The sequence below is a fragment of the Periplaneta americana genome, chromosome 6 (assembly GCF_040183065.1).
Source record: "Periplaneta americana isolate PAMFEO1 chromosome 6, P.americana_PAMFEO1_priV1, whole genome shotgun sequence".
NCBI classification, from domain to species: domain Eukaryota; kingdom Metazoa; phylum Arthropoda; class Insecta; order Blattodea; family Blattidae; genus Periplaneta; species Periplaneta americana.
The window spans coordinates 163,096,597-163,113,209 of NC_091122.1; the positions used below are offsets into that span (position 1 = coordinate 163,096,597).

General features: G+C 34.1%; 1 protein-coding gene across 2 annotated transcripts in view; it reads left to right on the forward strand.

Moving 5' to 3' along the window:
- Positions 1-16,613, forward strand: part of fj (four-jointed box kinase) — a 904,662-nt gene that overhangs the window by 468,271 nt on the left and 419,778 nt on the right. For both annotated transcript variants that reach the window (XM_069829476.1, XM_069829477.1), the window contains exon 4: positions 5,975-6,006. The gene's annotated coding sequence lies outside the window, so the exon portion shown is untranslated. The remainder of the gene's footprint in view (positions 1-5,974; positions 6,007-16,613) is intronic.

Genomic DNA, 16,613 nt, shown 5'->3' on the forward strand with positions numbered 1-16,613 from the left:
CGTCAATATAGCATCAGTATTATGTACAATTAATGAAAAATAGATGCATCATGATATTAACTAGAATAATATTTAATTTCTAATGGTAATAATGTCATCAAACCACCTCAAGTTTCGTAGATTTCAATATCCAATACACAGCTGTACTCAGAAAATTATTATACACTGCAGAATCAGTTTTTAATAACAAATTGAATTGAGCTCTAAATATGTCGGCAATCCTGCAGGTCATGGCCTTCGTGTAATAGCCTATTGTTTATTGTAGTGGTGTTTTGTTCTGAAATTCAATCAAGTCGGCCGTGATTCCATAAAATTAGTTCTCAAAACTGACAACAGGTGGATTTTGGAAAATAGGAAAATTATGTAGGAAAATTGACATTTCAGTGAAAACTACTACTTTTCCGAAAAACTTTGGGTTCCAAGCTTCAAAATGAGGGGCCATTTATTAAAATCCGTTCAGCCGTTTTCCCGTAATTTCTATTACCAGTTCAAATTATATATATAGATGAACATTCTTTATTTGATTTAAAGATTTTTTGAATAGCACCGTTGAGTCAATAATATAACCTTTATTCTTGCGCTTATCTATTACTACAATATCCGCTCTTTTTATAAAGCAGTGTTGCCATATTTAGCGATAAGTCGCTAAATCTAGGGAATTTTGAATCAGTCTCGGCGACAAATTTTGTAAAATACGATTAGCGACTTTTTTGCTGATTTTTATATTCTTCCACCTTTTTCTTTCTTTTAAGTTAAAACATTCAAATGAAGTCGTGCACTTCTGAGTTTTAGAAGAGGCATGAGTGCAAGACTGAGTAGTCTAATGATTCATACGTGAAAGCCCATCAGGATCAGGATCAGGAATGAAAGATGCTGATTCAATGATTCTCACGTGTTAGGTCTCTCTTTCAATGCTACTGCTCCAACACCCATAAACGCCGGCAACTTTGATTGGCACGTGATGAGTCGCGAGATGGAGCTAATGCAATTTTGGTTCTTCCTCGCAACGCGGAAATTTTCCACTCCGAACCTACCCGAGGCAATTGAGTTTTGGAATTTTGTGCCGACAGTTTGTGTGAAGCAAATGAGACTATAGTTTTTGCTGCTTTTAATATAGTGTAATATTAGTACATTATGCAACGAGACTATAATGAAGGTAACTAAAAAGCGAGTATAATTTTCATACGAGCTTCTTAATTACCAATTTAGGCGAGTTTCATACGACTTTTTATGATCGACCATATTTCTAACTTGATATTATTAATTTTCTTTGTATCTGACCTTGACCAATGTCTCGTATGTTGTGAGATGTGCTTAGACGCGAAAGTATTGATTTTTTCCGAGGAACAGATGTCCACATTGACCTTGCTAGGCCATAAGAACCTACAGTGATAACATTCAAATTAAATTAGACATTGAAAAACGAGATGACAAATTGAATTTATTTGAATATTATTTACAATTAACGCTAATTATTATAGTAACAGAACATAACCTTCTGCGACAGTATTGGATTTCCAGACTCCGTGACTTTTCGCTAATTCTCTTTCGATTGCATATCCGAGAATAATCGATACTTGCGGTTTTATAACGGTAGAAAGCTGACCTGTCATTGGCTGAACAGTTGTAACCTGCTTAGTCATTGGCTGAAAGACCTGACCTTTAATGAGTAGGTGTACTTTAATGACATGCATTAAAGGTCTGCTACCAGGTGTATAATTACTACATTTCGGCATGGTCGAGCATAAATATTTAAAAAGTGTTAGATTTCACAAAACAATTTGTGGTCAAACGCTTAAGTGTAAATTTTCAAATTTACAATATCCTAGAAAGTGTAGTGTCAATGATTGGATCAAGTGCAGTGTATTCACAATCAGCTGTTCGCATACCTTCCACCTCAACATCACAGCCGTCAACAATACAACCAGACTCCGCAGAAGACTGTGACGACGAGGAAATTTTATTTTTTTATCCGCATATGTTTGTTTTTCTTATTTTTATTTGGTGATATTTATTATTAATTTTAGCGACATTTCTGGGGATTTTTTAACAAACTTTGGAGAGATTTAGCTACTTTTTGTTGAAAAGTTAGCTAGATTGGAGGGTGATATGTTGGCAACAGTGAACTAAAGCAAATATGTTCATTAATTTATATATGACATAGTAGCGCAAACACGTTGCGGCGCTACAGAAAATGGCGCTATTGTAAGTGGCGCAAACATGGTGCCTCGTACAAACTACTACTCAGTTTTTAGCATTAAAATAGGAGAGGAAATCTAAGTACTTGGAGAAAATATTTTCCACAGCCTTGTTTTTCCATCGTGGGTATCACAGGATCTTCCCGGAATCGAAATCTGACTCTCTTTTATGTGATGCCGTCAGCTGAAAGACTTGCGGTTGGCCATGCGTTGATTATTGGACATCTCATACCCGGGTTAATTGAGAAACAGTACAGCAGCACGGAAGAAAAGAAAGGAAGGCTTCGTAATAGTCTTTTTATGTGGTGTGAAGTCCTTTGAAATCATTATTCAAAGTTTTTCTGCCGTCAGCTGATCCAGTGTCACGGCACGCTGGTAGTAGTCCGTTCTTCATTTGTTTAACAGTTAATGCTTTAAATCGTTAAATGGTAAAATACAGACATGTAAATTATATTTTTTATAACCTGTTAAGTTGTCCCTTTTATCTTCTCTATCATTTAAAATTCAAAGTAGGCGAGTATTAATTATTTTTTTAACTGTTCTAATATGATATTCAGTGCTTGAAACCGGAAATAGAGATGGAAATAGTCCCTGACCTTTCTAAATATTAGAGATGTGATTCAGAATATAATTATTACTTAAATGTCTTCTAATTTATAGAGTTATCTGCATGCGCTTCGTTACAGTTGTTATGATACAATTTCGTATTTTAGCTTAGGAATAATTCCCTATGCTATAAGATCAGTCTTTGTCTTAAGGAGATTGTTAAAGATTTGGGAAAATAGTACATTATGCAACGAGCCTATAATGGTAGTAATTAAGATGCGAGTATGTTTATAATTTTCATACGAGCGTCTTAATTACCATTATAGGCAAGTTTCATACGACTTTTTATGCTCGACCATATTTCTAACTTGAAATTATTAATAAGTATTCATGTTATTCTTATCTGACTGGGATGCGGAAGTGACCTTGTACAATATCTCGTAAATTGTGAGATGTGCGCAGACGCGAAAGTATTGATTTTTTCCGAGGAACAAATGGCATTGACCTTCATATATTTTCTATAGAGTAAAATGAATATTAATCTTGATATAACCTGGAAATTGATTTAGACATTGAAAAACGAGACGACAAATTGAATTTATTTGAATATTATTTACAATTAACGCTGATTATTATAGTAACACAACATAACCTTCTGCGACAGTATTGGATTTCCAGCCTCCGTGACGTTTCGCTAGTTGTCTTTCGATTGCATATCCGAGAATAATCGATACTTGCGCTTTCATGTTGCTGCAATAGTGCTTTCTGATTGGTGGAAAACCTGAACTTTAATGAATAGGTGTACTTTAATGAGGTCCATTAAAGGGCTGCTACCAGGTGTATAATTACGACATTTCGGCATGGTCGAGCATAAACATTTTTTTAAGCTATGGACTTTCCACCAATTTGATATTACAGTTTTTTTGTTACATAAAACATGAGCTGTTCGCTCTGGAAATTTGCAAGGCTATTTCACTTCCACCCTGTATATGAAGACCTCGGGGATAAATTGTGACAACTAGAGCCCGGATGTTTGACAAAATGCCTTTTTTACTGGTTGGAAGTAAATCATTATTTGCATAGATATAAATGTGATTTGGAGTAAATCAAAGTGATAGGGCCAATTCTTACTTTGCCTATTTTGTATTTTTAAGGTGTTTGTTACTAATAAATGTCTTTTTTGTCATTTTAAAGTAATATTTCTTGTTTATTTGCAATTTCCAATTAATTGTAATGTAATGTGCATGAAATTTAAATATTTGACTCAATAACTAACTTTACTTACTTACTTACTTACTTACTTACTTACTTACTTACTTACTTACTTACTGGCTTTTAAGGAACCCGGAGGTTCATTGCCGCCCTCATATAAGCCCGCCATTGGTCCCTATCCTGAGCAAGATTAATCCAGTCACTATCATCATATCCCACCTCCCTCAAATCCATTTTAATACTATCTTCCCATCTACGTCTCGGCCTCTCCAAAGGTCTTTTTCCCTCCGGCCTCCCAACTAACACTCTATATGCATTTCTGGATTCGCCCATACGTGCTACATGCCCTGCCCATTTCAAACGTCTGAATTTAATGTTCCTAATTATGTCAGGTGAAGAATACAATGCGTGCAGTTCTGTGTTGTGTAACTTTCTCCATTCCCCTGTAACTTCATCCCTCTTAGCCCCAAATATTTTCCTAAGTCTCTTATTCTCAAACACCCTTAACCTATGTTCCTCTGTCAAAGTGAGAGTCCAAGTTTAACAATCATAAATAACAACCTGTAATATAACTGTTTTATAAATTATAACTTCCAAATTTTTTGACAGCAGACTGGATGATAAAAGCTTCTTAACCGAATAATAACAGGCATTTCCCATATTTATTCTGTGTTTAATTTGCTCCCGAGTATCATTTATATTTGTTACTGTTGCTCCCAAGTATTTGAATTTTTCAACCTCTTCAAAAAATAAATTTCCAATTGTTATATTATATCAATTTCGTACAATATTTTCGTCACGAGACATAATCATATACTTTGTCTTCTCGGGATTTACTTCCAAACCTATCTCTTTACTTGCTTCCAGTAAAATTTCCTTGTTTTCCCTAATCCTTTGTGGATTTTCTCCTAATATATTCACATCACCCGCATAGACAAAAAGCTGATGTAATCCGTTCAATTCCAAACCCTCTCTGTTTGACTAACTTTACTAACAATAGTAAATAAAAGTAATTTATTTGAATTCTTAATCTGCTAATAATCGTGCTTTAATACTATGGGTGTAATATGAAAATAATCGACAATCCAAGTTACAAATATAATATTGTCCTGTCTTCACGATATCAACAATCAGCTTTATAATTTTTAATTTTAAGCTCGTTCTCAAAGAAGTTGTCACGTAGCATTTTCATTTGTTTGCTTTTATATTTTAAAATCGTACAGTACTGTTACAATTTTGTGTTACAGGTGTTTATTATTGTAGGAGGAAGTAATTTGAGTGAGAAAGAGTCAGTTATTGTCGGGTGACAGAAGGTATAAAATCAGTTAGCTAGAATACCTAAATTCAGTAAACCATTGAAAAGTAAACTTCATGCTTACGTTAGTGAATTTGGTGTCCATGTGTTTTCAACCGATGGAACAGTTTTGTTATATAAGGTTTGTGAAAAGAGCGTTAATCACGAAATAAAGTATTTTATAAGTCAACATATGTCACCTACGAAGTAAAAACGTGAGTTATCTTGATATAATTTAAATTTATTGCTAAAATTTATTATGCCTTTTAAAATTTATAATACCTTTTTCAAAGATTATTGTGCCTTTTTTTACGTTTTATTGTCTTTTTGCCTGCCTATTTTAACTGTTATAAGTACCTAAACATCCGGGCTCTAGTGATAACCATAAAAATAATTGAAATTGACATTATCTTTGATTTGGTTAATTATGGAAATATGTTAACAAAAGATTCGATTATGCTGTTTGAAAAATATGGCAATTCTCTTTTGTTTGCAGTAAAAATTAAAAAATATGCAACTTGTATATGTGGGTTATCTTTATTTACCTCCTAATTCTTCATATGTTGATTGAATTTTAATTTCTAGAGGATAGTTAAAAAATCAGGTTAAATTGCTTTAACTGGCCGATTTTATTTCACATGTGGGAGTTTTTTTTTTAAAGTTATGGCTGTACAATACTGTAAACTAAGCTTATTGCATTTGTTTCTTCTCTTTTCTGTTACAGAATGCCGAATGCCTGAAACCGTTCTTCTTAAAGTGAGTACGATTCCTGTACCTATTTCAAATAATTATAATATTTTATTGACACCTCCATATGATCTACAAAACTGGGATTTTTTCCGAATGAGGTACTTTTTTTTCTGTATTGTTTATCCGTTTGTTGCTTGCGTCATGTTCGAATATCATCTTAAATATCATACAGATTGAAATTCTGTCTTTTCCATTTAACATTTACCCTAAAAATTCCCTGCACTTTTATTTTGTAGTATAGATACATAGGAGACCTCTTTAGATATGATTTATACCTTCAATTCCTTACAAAATTATAAGTAGGGACCGGATTTTTATGTAATTACATGTTATATTCCTTCCAACCTATATAAATAACAAATCTTTGCGAATCTTGTAATTACCATTAATATATTAAAATTTGATACTACATATTTTTACATATTTACCCCACATTACATATTATGGCTTGGTATTACATAAATCTATATATTTAGAGGTTTTATTCATTTTTACTTCTCTAAAAGCGGGGGAAAAAAAAAACTTTTGCTGGGGAAGTTTACAATTTGAAATACACAGATTTAAAAAGCCTTTTTACCTACCCAAGAAAGGATATATTTTGGGACGAAACATGACGTCCTTAGTTACAAGAAGTAATAGAGGCACTCACCCCATACCGCCCACTGTAAATATGAGTGAACAAAAGGCAACCTTTCTCATACAACTACCTTGTATTGTAAAAATCACTCAGAAAGTAGCGTTGCTTTCATGCTGTGGAGGAGGACGAGGACGACATGATTTGTCTCAAACTATAATTGTTCTGCACACCTCTTAACAAGCCGCTCCCATGCAATTTGCAACCTTACCCACCCTCTTCCTAATCCTTCCAAGGAAAACCCGTATCAAGTCTGACATGAGCCGCAATAAAGTAGCCGACTTTTGAAAAGAAGCTGGAATGAAGGAACAAACTGGAAAGATGTTGAAAGAATACAATAAATAGGTTTTCAGGTTATTGTTTGACCTCTTTACTTTAAATAAAATTATGGATTGCGATGGACGAAGCTTTCATTACAGATGGAAAAATAGTAATGTGTAAAGTGTGCGGTAAAAAAGTCGGGTGCTCTATGAAATCACCACTGGAGAGTCTTACCTATCCTATACCTGCCAGATATTGATATTAAATATTTTCATGATTTTACATATTTTGGTACATATTCAGCTTATTTTTCTTACATAAATATGTATATATTTCACACCTTGATATTACATAAAAATCCGGTCCCGAATTATAAATATAACCTACTTATATTTCATATAATGACTGGATATAAAATGGTTTTAGGAAATGTTGTATATGTTTCACTGTCTGCCCTTTTATAATACCTGAGAAATGTAGAAAAAAATCGCACACGTTTAATGCGATTTTAGAATTTCACGGTAATTCGTTTATGAGAAGAGTTTGAGTTTTTCCATCGTTTGTTTGGACTTACAGGAGGGTTGTCTATCCTGTTTAATTCATTGTTTCGGCGAAACGCTAGAATTTTTGTTAAAGAATAATATGATGAACTGCTTGCTTGGCGTGCTGATTTTTTTCACACGGTATATTGCAAAGCTGAACATTTCTGAAGTTAAGGTAGGCTTGTAAATGTATTTAATAAGAAATGTTAATAACAAGATGACAATCGTCTCATATTTCAAATTACTATAATTTGTAGGCTAAATAGAAAATGAAACATAGGTAGATATATCCTAAATGAAAAATACACAGAAAGAAGCATTTTAGCATGTTTCCTTTAAATCGCTTACAAAAATATACACAGGGTGTGAACGATATAAACTGTCAAAAAATACTGGTAGTAATGCATGGATAAACAAATAAAAAAGTCAGATAATGTTTATGTGTAATTGTCAAGGTTTTCCAAGAGATGTTTTTTGTGAGTCTAATGTCTTTGAAAATGAGAATAGACAGGCATCATTTACAACAAAACTACAGCGTGTTCATAACGCGTGCGTCCGCTTCATTTGTAATGTTCGATACTATGATCATATCTCACCTTCTTTCGAGAAGTTATCATGGCTTAGGTTACATGAGAGGAGAAATCTGCACTCACTTTCTCTCCTATATCGAATTATGCACACTTCATCCCCCTATCATTTATTCGCTCGTTTTCATACTCTCTCTCTCGCTATCATAATATTAATACTCGATCACAACGCGATAACACGCTAGAAACTCCACTTCACACATCATCTCTGTATTCCTCATCTTTCACTGTTGCTACCTTTCGTCACTGGAACTCTCTGCCGCCTGAAGTCAAGGGCTGCCGAACATTGAAATCTTTCAAATCCAAGTTAGAAAATTATCTTATGACGAGTTGCCAAACTAACTTACTATTACGACAAGTGTTGTATTGCATGTTTCCACGTATTCACATTTTTGTATGTTCTAGTGATATTTAACTTATTTTATATTTTTGTTTTCATATTTTCCGATAATGGTATATCTCTAATGTGATAAGTTGAGCTATAGATAAACATAATGTTCCTTACTGTGTGTACTTAAAAATATTGTATTCATTGTATGCTTTGTACTGCACTATTTTATTACTACTATTAGTATTATTATTACTATTAGGCCTGTTATTATTTTATTATTATTATTATTATTATTACTATCATTATTATTATTACTATTCTTATTTATTATTATTATTATTATTATTATTATTATTATTATTATTATTATTATTATTATTATCAATATTTGTCTTATTTTTTTATACTTTGTATGCCTCATTTATTTTTGACCTGCTGTTCACATTTTATTATGCTTTTTTCTTTCCTTCTCTATGTTATATATTATGTCCGATTTCTTCTTACTTGTTGTTTACATTTAATTATTATTATTATCTTATTCAGTTTTGTGTGTAAAATTGTAGTGTACTTTGTAAATTTGTAGTGTTTTTGTAACGCAGTTTTTACTCCTGGTTGAGTGTTAGAGAAGGCCGTGTGGCCTTAACTCTGCCAGGTTAAATAAATCATTATTATTATTATTATTATTATTATTATTATTATTATTATTATTTACTTAGCCCCATACGTACTCTGTTGTGTAGTGCTTTGTGTTGGGCGCAAGGTCATTTGATAATGGCATTCACGTTCAGTTAAAAAGGAAACAAATCGTTAAACCACTAACAGTTTTAAAAACATGGTCTTTACAAATTAAAAATACAGTATAAGAAATAATAGATAGATATGTATTGTATACATAATTTTGGCAGGTTTGTGTAGCTTTCACTCTGTAATTAATTGGTATTTTGTCACTTTTTCTTTCGTCTCCTGTAAATTTACAAGAAATGTGATACTGCGCTTTCAGCATATGACAGTCCATATATTCCGCTTTACAGATTCCATCACGTCTGTAATAGAATTCTGCACGTTTTCAGACTAATAAAGAAATTATGGTTCTTTTCGTGAACCAAATCTGTGTTAGTATGTATTACAATGTTTCTCACACGACTGCTGGGCATTCGCTGGGCTGCTGATCCGGAGCTGCGTTCGGGCTTGGGTTGGATCCCCCTTTGGTTTCAATGAATGGTTTCTTCCGAGGTTTTCCCCAGCCGTAGGACTGAAGCCGGATGGTCTATGGCGAGTCCTCGGCATCACTTCATTTCCCCCTTTGATTTGATTACCTGGTTGGGCTTTTCCGGGGTTTTCCCTCAACCCATTAAGAGCAAATGCTGGGTAACTTTCGGCGCTGGACCCCGGACTCATTTCACCGGCATTATCACCTTTATCCCATTCATACGCTAGATAGCCACAGCAGTTGACAAAGCTTCGTAAAATAAGCAATTATAAGCCTACAACGAATTCTGTCTCAGAGATCCTACTACCTCAGGTTAACAGAATACAGGAAGATCTCCGTGGGCCCAGTCTGGAGACATTAATAAGTTGTCCAACATTTTCTTGCAGCAGAGTAGCTCTCATTCTTGTCGGAAAGTAAGGCAGACGGAATTAGTTCCCCGGGAAAGTGAAGCATGGTCGGAGTTGTAATTTATTCCATGAAGGCTCCCCGTCCAGTCATGAGCGCCGCACTTCCTTCTATTGTTTTACAAACAGCACATCCCGACCTGCTCAATACCGATCAATCAAATCTCGTTACACGGCGTCCAAGCCCAAAATGCCTTCCTGTAGGGAGCCTCCAGTTATGATTCAGATAACGCAGCACGTATGGGATGCTCGGATGGTGTATTGAGAACTATCTTCATGAGATAAGTTCACATTCCCTGCTCTTACCATCAATCAGGTGTGTTTCTTATTATTGCTACCAGAGGCAACTTAAGCCTCTCACAAACGATCCATTGTATGACAGAAACTACAAAATTTTCCTTTTATCTCAAAACGTTAGTGAAGGTATAAGCACAGTGGTTGTCATGCTGTTTGTGTCATGAGCAAAATGCTCGGAACTTGAGGACTTGTGTGTCGTGCGCATGAGTAAGGTTACGGGATAATTTAAGATATTTTATTATTATTTTTGTTATTATTATTCAGTTGTAGACCAGTGCCTTTTAGTGAATTTAATTACTGTGAAGTGAGATTTATAGTTGAAAATTCAGATTTTCTTTTTAATACATTATCATCAACATATGCCAAAAAATAAATTTTCTTTGGGTTGTGCGCTTAATTATTTATTTATTGCTGCATACAATACAACATTAATACACAAAATAAACATAGCACACCTCCATCTGAGCAAGCTCGTATTCGTAGACAGTTTCTGTAAATAACAACTATGTTCAAAGAATATAATTATGCAATTAATCTTTTCTATTTTGCCTGCTATTTATATTCAACAGAGTAGGTGGTAACGGATCTCGTTGTTGAACATCAGTCGTATCTTCGAAGTTATCTGAAATAATTATATTTTTAACTTCGACTGCATTATTGTTGTTCAGTCTTAGTATTTATTTATTTAACCTGATAGAGATAAGGCCGTCAGGCCTTCTCTGTCCCACTACCAGGGGATTGCAACTGTAATATGAAGAATAAAATTACAATTAATATTAAATTTACAATTATAATTACAATAAAAATTAAAGTACGACAAGATTACTTGACTAATGAAAGCTAGACATTTTATTTTAGAAGTTAAGAACTAAGAATATTTTTGTATCGACTGAATTACAAATTAAACCTAGAATAACAAAATTCTATAGTGATGAAATTACCGGATATTGAAATATTTTGTGATATATTAAGAGAACTATTTACAAGAAACCATGTCTGAACGAGTCTCAATTACTGACCAAGTGCCTAGCAAGTTTGCCTTTGAATTGAGTTTTATTTCGACAGTCCCTGATGCTAGCAGGTAGCGGATTCCAGAGTCTTGGCAGGGCTATTGTGAAAGAGGATGAATATGAGGAGGTGCGATGGGATGGTATTGTTAGTATTGTTTCATGGCGAGAGCGTGTGTTCAGATTGTGGTGGGAAGAAAGGTAAGTGAAGCGAGACGACAGGTACGAAGGAATAGAAGAGTTCAAGATTTCGAAGAGGAGAAGTGAATGTAAATTTATTTTCTTACCTAGTTTAAGCCAACTTATTGCTTCCAGGGATGGGGTAATATGTTCATATTTACGAACATTGCTTACAAAACGTACACACAAACTATGAGCACGTTGAAATTTCGTTTTGTTGTCGCTGGAAAGGTCAGTCAGTAAAATGTCAGCATAGTCAAAGTAGGGAAATACAAGCGTCTGCACAAGGGACTTTTTTAAGCAAGAGGGAAGTCAACTGTCCGAAGACAGGTCTGAACCTCACAAGTGACACCAACATGGCATCACCTATGAGGTAACTAGGCCAGGAAATAATGGGGTAGGGTGGCCAGTTCTTTTCCCTATCCATTGCATACATCACCGATTAGCTACATGACTGCAACTGTAACACAAAAAACTAAATTGTTTCGGAATATACAAAATGCATAATGAAAATGTGTTTCATTTTGATGACACTGTTTATTTATTACCACCATCATAATATTTTCTCATAATAATCTTTGTAGCTGGAAAAAAGAGTTTGATGAAGAAACCCTGGTTCCTTTAGAGGTGAGCCTTCAGATACGTGCACGGCTGTGTCTGGTAGAACATGAAGTTGGAATGACTCTGGTGCCACTCAGTTGGCGCTAAAACAACTCTGCAAATAAAAATGTCAAAATTCATTATCCAATATTAATCGAAAACCGTTTGTGAGGAAATCGAGCGCATATGTCGGTGAAAACTAGTTGTGTGTAAATGACCTCTTGCGGCCTAGGCTCTGAATAATAAATTGCAGTTCATTTTGTCACATCTGCCTCGGAGATGCTTGCTATGATCAGCATACAAATCGGGCGTCGGCAAAACTGCAGTCCCACATCATAAACTCCTGTCACAAGAAACGCGCTTTTAAGTTTTGAACACAATGGCCTCTGCACCCCGCGTCACATTTCTCATAAGTCCTTCTCTTCACCTTGCGAGTAGTTGATTTAATTTTTATTACTGGAGAATTACATTTACTGCAGTCATTTATTTTTGGAGATTTAAATAAAATTTCTGTAATCGTAGCATAGTTACAGATTTTTACCTATCAAAACAAAAACATAGGTGTATTTAGAGTTCATGGACATTATTTTGTTTTTGATTTCAAATTATTTATTTATTTGTCTGATGGCTAGTATATGATATTTACTATCATTGACTGAAGGAAAATCAAGAAAGTGGTGAACAAAACTACGGATTAAGTAATTAAAAACATTCGGTCTCTGGCTTCCTAGTAGCGGTCGACTTCCTTGGAGGATTTCAGAGCAGGGCATTTTGCAAGATGTTGTCTATCCATGTCTTCCTGTTGATGGCACAAAATGCAGGATGCTGATAGCAGGATGCCAAGACGATTGAGGTGTTTACCCAGGATGTCATGTCCAGTGTTAAGACGAAAGCTTGCAACTCCCAGTCTTCTGGGTTCAGGTGGTATATCCTTCAGTAATTTCCTACGTTGTTGCGAAATGATTTCAAATTAAGACCTGTTAATTTTTACTAATACTAGTGACCTGAAGCAACAATAGTTACTTGTTTATTGGATGACTATTTAAAAAATAAATAAATAAATGAACAATTAGACTAAAAATAAAGGAATAAGGAACACAATACCTTTGTACAATGTCATTGAAGGTAGAAATGCGATCCAAACACAATTCTTTGTATAAAATCTAACTTTACATACTGCATATGCGAACAATTGAGTCAAACACAACATTGATTGAAAAACATAACTTGACACAATTAGAATGAGACTTACATCTGCAGTGCCTGGGAAAAGTGACATGTCAGTTTTCACAAACCTTTTTTGATAATTTATTGACAACTTTACACTGGTTTATGTAGACTTGATTTTTTTCTGTATGAATTATTGTAATGGGAGGAATACCTATGTATTTTTTTCCAAGCGCACTGATGTTGCGTAAGTTGTCAATAAATTATCAAAAAAGGTTTGTGGAAACTGACTTGTGTCACTTTTCCCAAGAACTATACATATTACAATAATATTTCTTTGTAAACAATGTTTTTGTGTCTACACTAAGAGTATACAGTAATAATAGCTTATAATTTCACAACCGTATATTATAATTCCTTAAGATAAAGCTCAATCAATAGAAAAACTCTCCAAGATTTCCTTTCATACCTTTTCCATGGCCATTGTTTTGTGCAATGTTTCGTTTCTAGCTTATCGTTGCATGAATGAAAATTTGCATTTATCAGTCTAGTTCCTTGCCAGCAGAGATGTGAACGGTACAGCAAAAGTTGTAAGTACGTTTTTTTTAACCAGAAACAGTCATTTTAAAAGTAGATCTGGCGTTGTTCGAATCACTTTCTTGATCGGTTGCACTTGATGCTGTGTGACGTCAGGTGGGAAACAAATTGTGAATCGAAGCAAACAGTTGACAGTCTTCTTCTTCTTCTTCTTCTTCTTCTTCTTCTTCTACGTCACGGTTTATGCCTTTCATTAGCCTGTTCCGGCTCCAAATTGTTGCTGCCTCCATCTTTTCTTAGGTCTTCCTAAGTTCCTTTTTCCTCGTGGTGAGTAATTGTATGCTGCTTTCGGTATTCTATTGTCCGTCATCCTTGTTAGGTGGTTTTCCCAATTTGTTCTATATTTCACTATTGTATTTAGTTCCTCTACTTTTAGTTGTTGTCTTATTTCTGTATTGTGTTTTTTGTCTGTTCTTTGATATCCTGCTATTGGCCTGAGGAATTTCATTTCAGCAGCTTGTATTCTAGCTATATGTTGTGCCGTCATTGTCCATGTTTAGGATCCATAAGTAATTGTAGGAACTGCCACCGTCTTATATAATTTCATTAGAGAGTCTTTTCTGGCTTTATTTACAGTTGACAGTAAATGTTAAAATACTTTTCGCACTAGTATTAAAAGTACTTCTCGTACGTTACTTTATGATAGACACTTTTAACATGCCTGTCTAACGTTAAAGATCTACTTTTGGGAATAGCTGTCTAGAAGATATTTGACACTATAATATATTACATAAAGTACTTACCATAACATTGAAACAAGGCATAGAAAATTAATCCCAGAAGGAAACGAACGACTTCGCGTCTTAATTAAGTTAGCTAATCTGTCCTATCACCGAGGGCAATCTCTGAACCAGTCTGTTAAGGACATGGCGTTGCACAACTCTGTGTCGTGGTAAAACAATCCCATCTGTCTTCTTTTCAAATATGTTAATATGTCCACCTGATAAGTCTATTTATCTCTGTCCCAGATTTTAACTAATTTGTCTATCTGTAAGTTACGTTTCTCCATCTACTTAACTTGGCTTGTAAACGGTTCACCAATTGGACCCGTTACTAATGTTAAAATCAGTTGCATTTCTTTAAGTATGAACTGCAGAAAAACTTAAATCATTTAAAGAATACAGCATTTAATTGTAATTGTTAGTGACCGATTTTAAAGGGAATCTCTTTTTTATTTCAATACGAAACATGAAGTAATTAATTACGATGTTCAAAACTATCTTTCACCGACCAAATTATGTGGTTTTGACTTCCTTTTTTTCAGTCATATTCCCTTTTTTCCCCTTTTTAGTCCATATTCCCTTTTTTTCCTCTTTTTTAAAAACATCTCTTATTTTGGTTCTTTTTTGACAGAATATCGCAAACATTTAGATAATTTTCCTATATTTTTTTTCCAATAGGCCTGTAACTTTCTGAGCAAGCGAAAATAAATATCGTTCTTCATCTGACTCCAGACATTGAAAAACTAATAAAGTGTGCTGATTTAGAATTCAGGATAAAAAGAAAATTTTCACCTCTGATTTGAGTTGACGTTGAGCGATCATTTTCTGTTTATAAAGACATCCTGCATTCAAAGAGACAGAATCATATTGAAACATATTAAAATGTTGAATGTGATCAAATACAACACTTTCCTTATGTTGTGAAGTGATAAATATAGGCTTATATGTGCTATGTATATCCATGAATATGCTGAAGTGTGTTTTAAATTAAAATAGCACCATTTTGAGGGAGTAATATAGTCCTTTTTGAATCCTTTTTTGACTATATCAAATACAACACTTTCCTTAAGTTGTGAAAAGATAAATGTAAGATTGTGTGTGCCATGTATATTCATGAATGTGCTGAAGTGTGTTTTGCGGAGTAATATAGTCCTTTCTCAAGTCCTTTATTTTTTTGGCTATAACTTTCCCTTTTTTGTCCTTTTTTGATTAAAAATTTTCCCTTTAAAATCCGGTCTCTAGAATTGTATTCTATCTCATAACAATCTTAACACATTGACCTTCAGTTGGTATAAAATTGTTATAAATTAAAACAAATTGTTGAAACTCAGCTTTTAGGCCTACATGAGAATTTCTAGCCGGAGAGAACCTGTGTGTTGTCTTGTGCAGATATTGTAATGTATGTTGTGATTACAAGCATATAGATTTATAGATACATTTCTCTTCCCATTCAAATATTTTCCCTCATTGCGCTATTTCGCATTGTCCTCAGATCATCGTCCCTTCGTCTCTGAATAGCATTTTCAGTTGACTATTACACTTTTACTTCGTCATACTACTTTTGACCAATAAAACGGTACGAAAGGACGTCTTTCGACCAACAATGGCTGCTTTACCGCACAATTTTATCGCTCCTCTAGCATTTGTTTAATTTTATCGCTTCTCTAGCATTTGTTTGTTTTTATCACTACCCTAGCATTTGTTTCTTTCTTTGCCAACATTTGAAACTGTAAATTCTTTACTTTACTCTGAAACATTCTTTGCGATCGTAATTTGTCTCCTGCATAGATAGTCGACCGAAAATGGCGGCTCCGTTCAAACATTTTGGTGAAGGTAGCATTAGTGAAATAGAATTTTAGTAAGTCAATTAATATCTATTTTATTGCACTAGAGTACTTTATTTCTTGTAATCTTTATATACTTTCTTCTGTTTTATCACCTCCCTATCATTTCTTTCTTTGTTTGCCAACATTTCAAACTGCAAATATCTTTACGGTACTATAAAACATGCTTTGCGATCGTCATTTGTTTACAGTATAGACAGTCAACTGAAAATGGCGGCTCCTTTAAAATG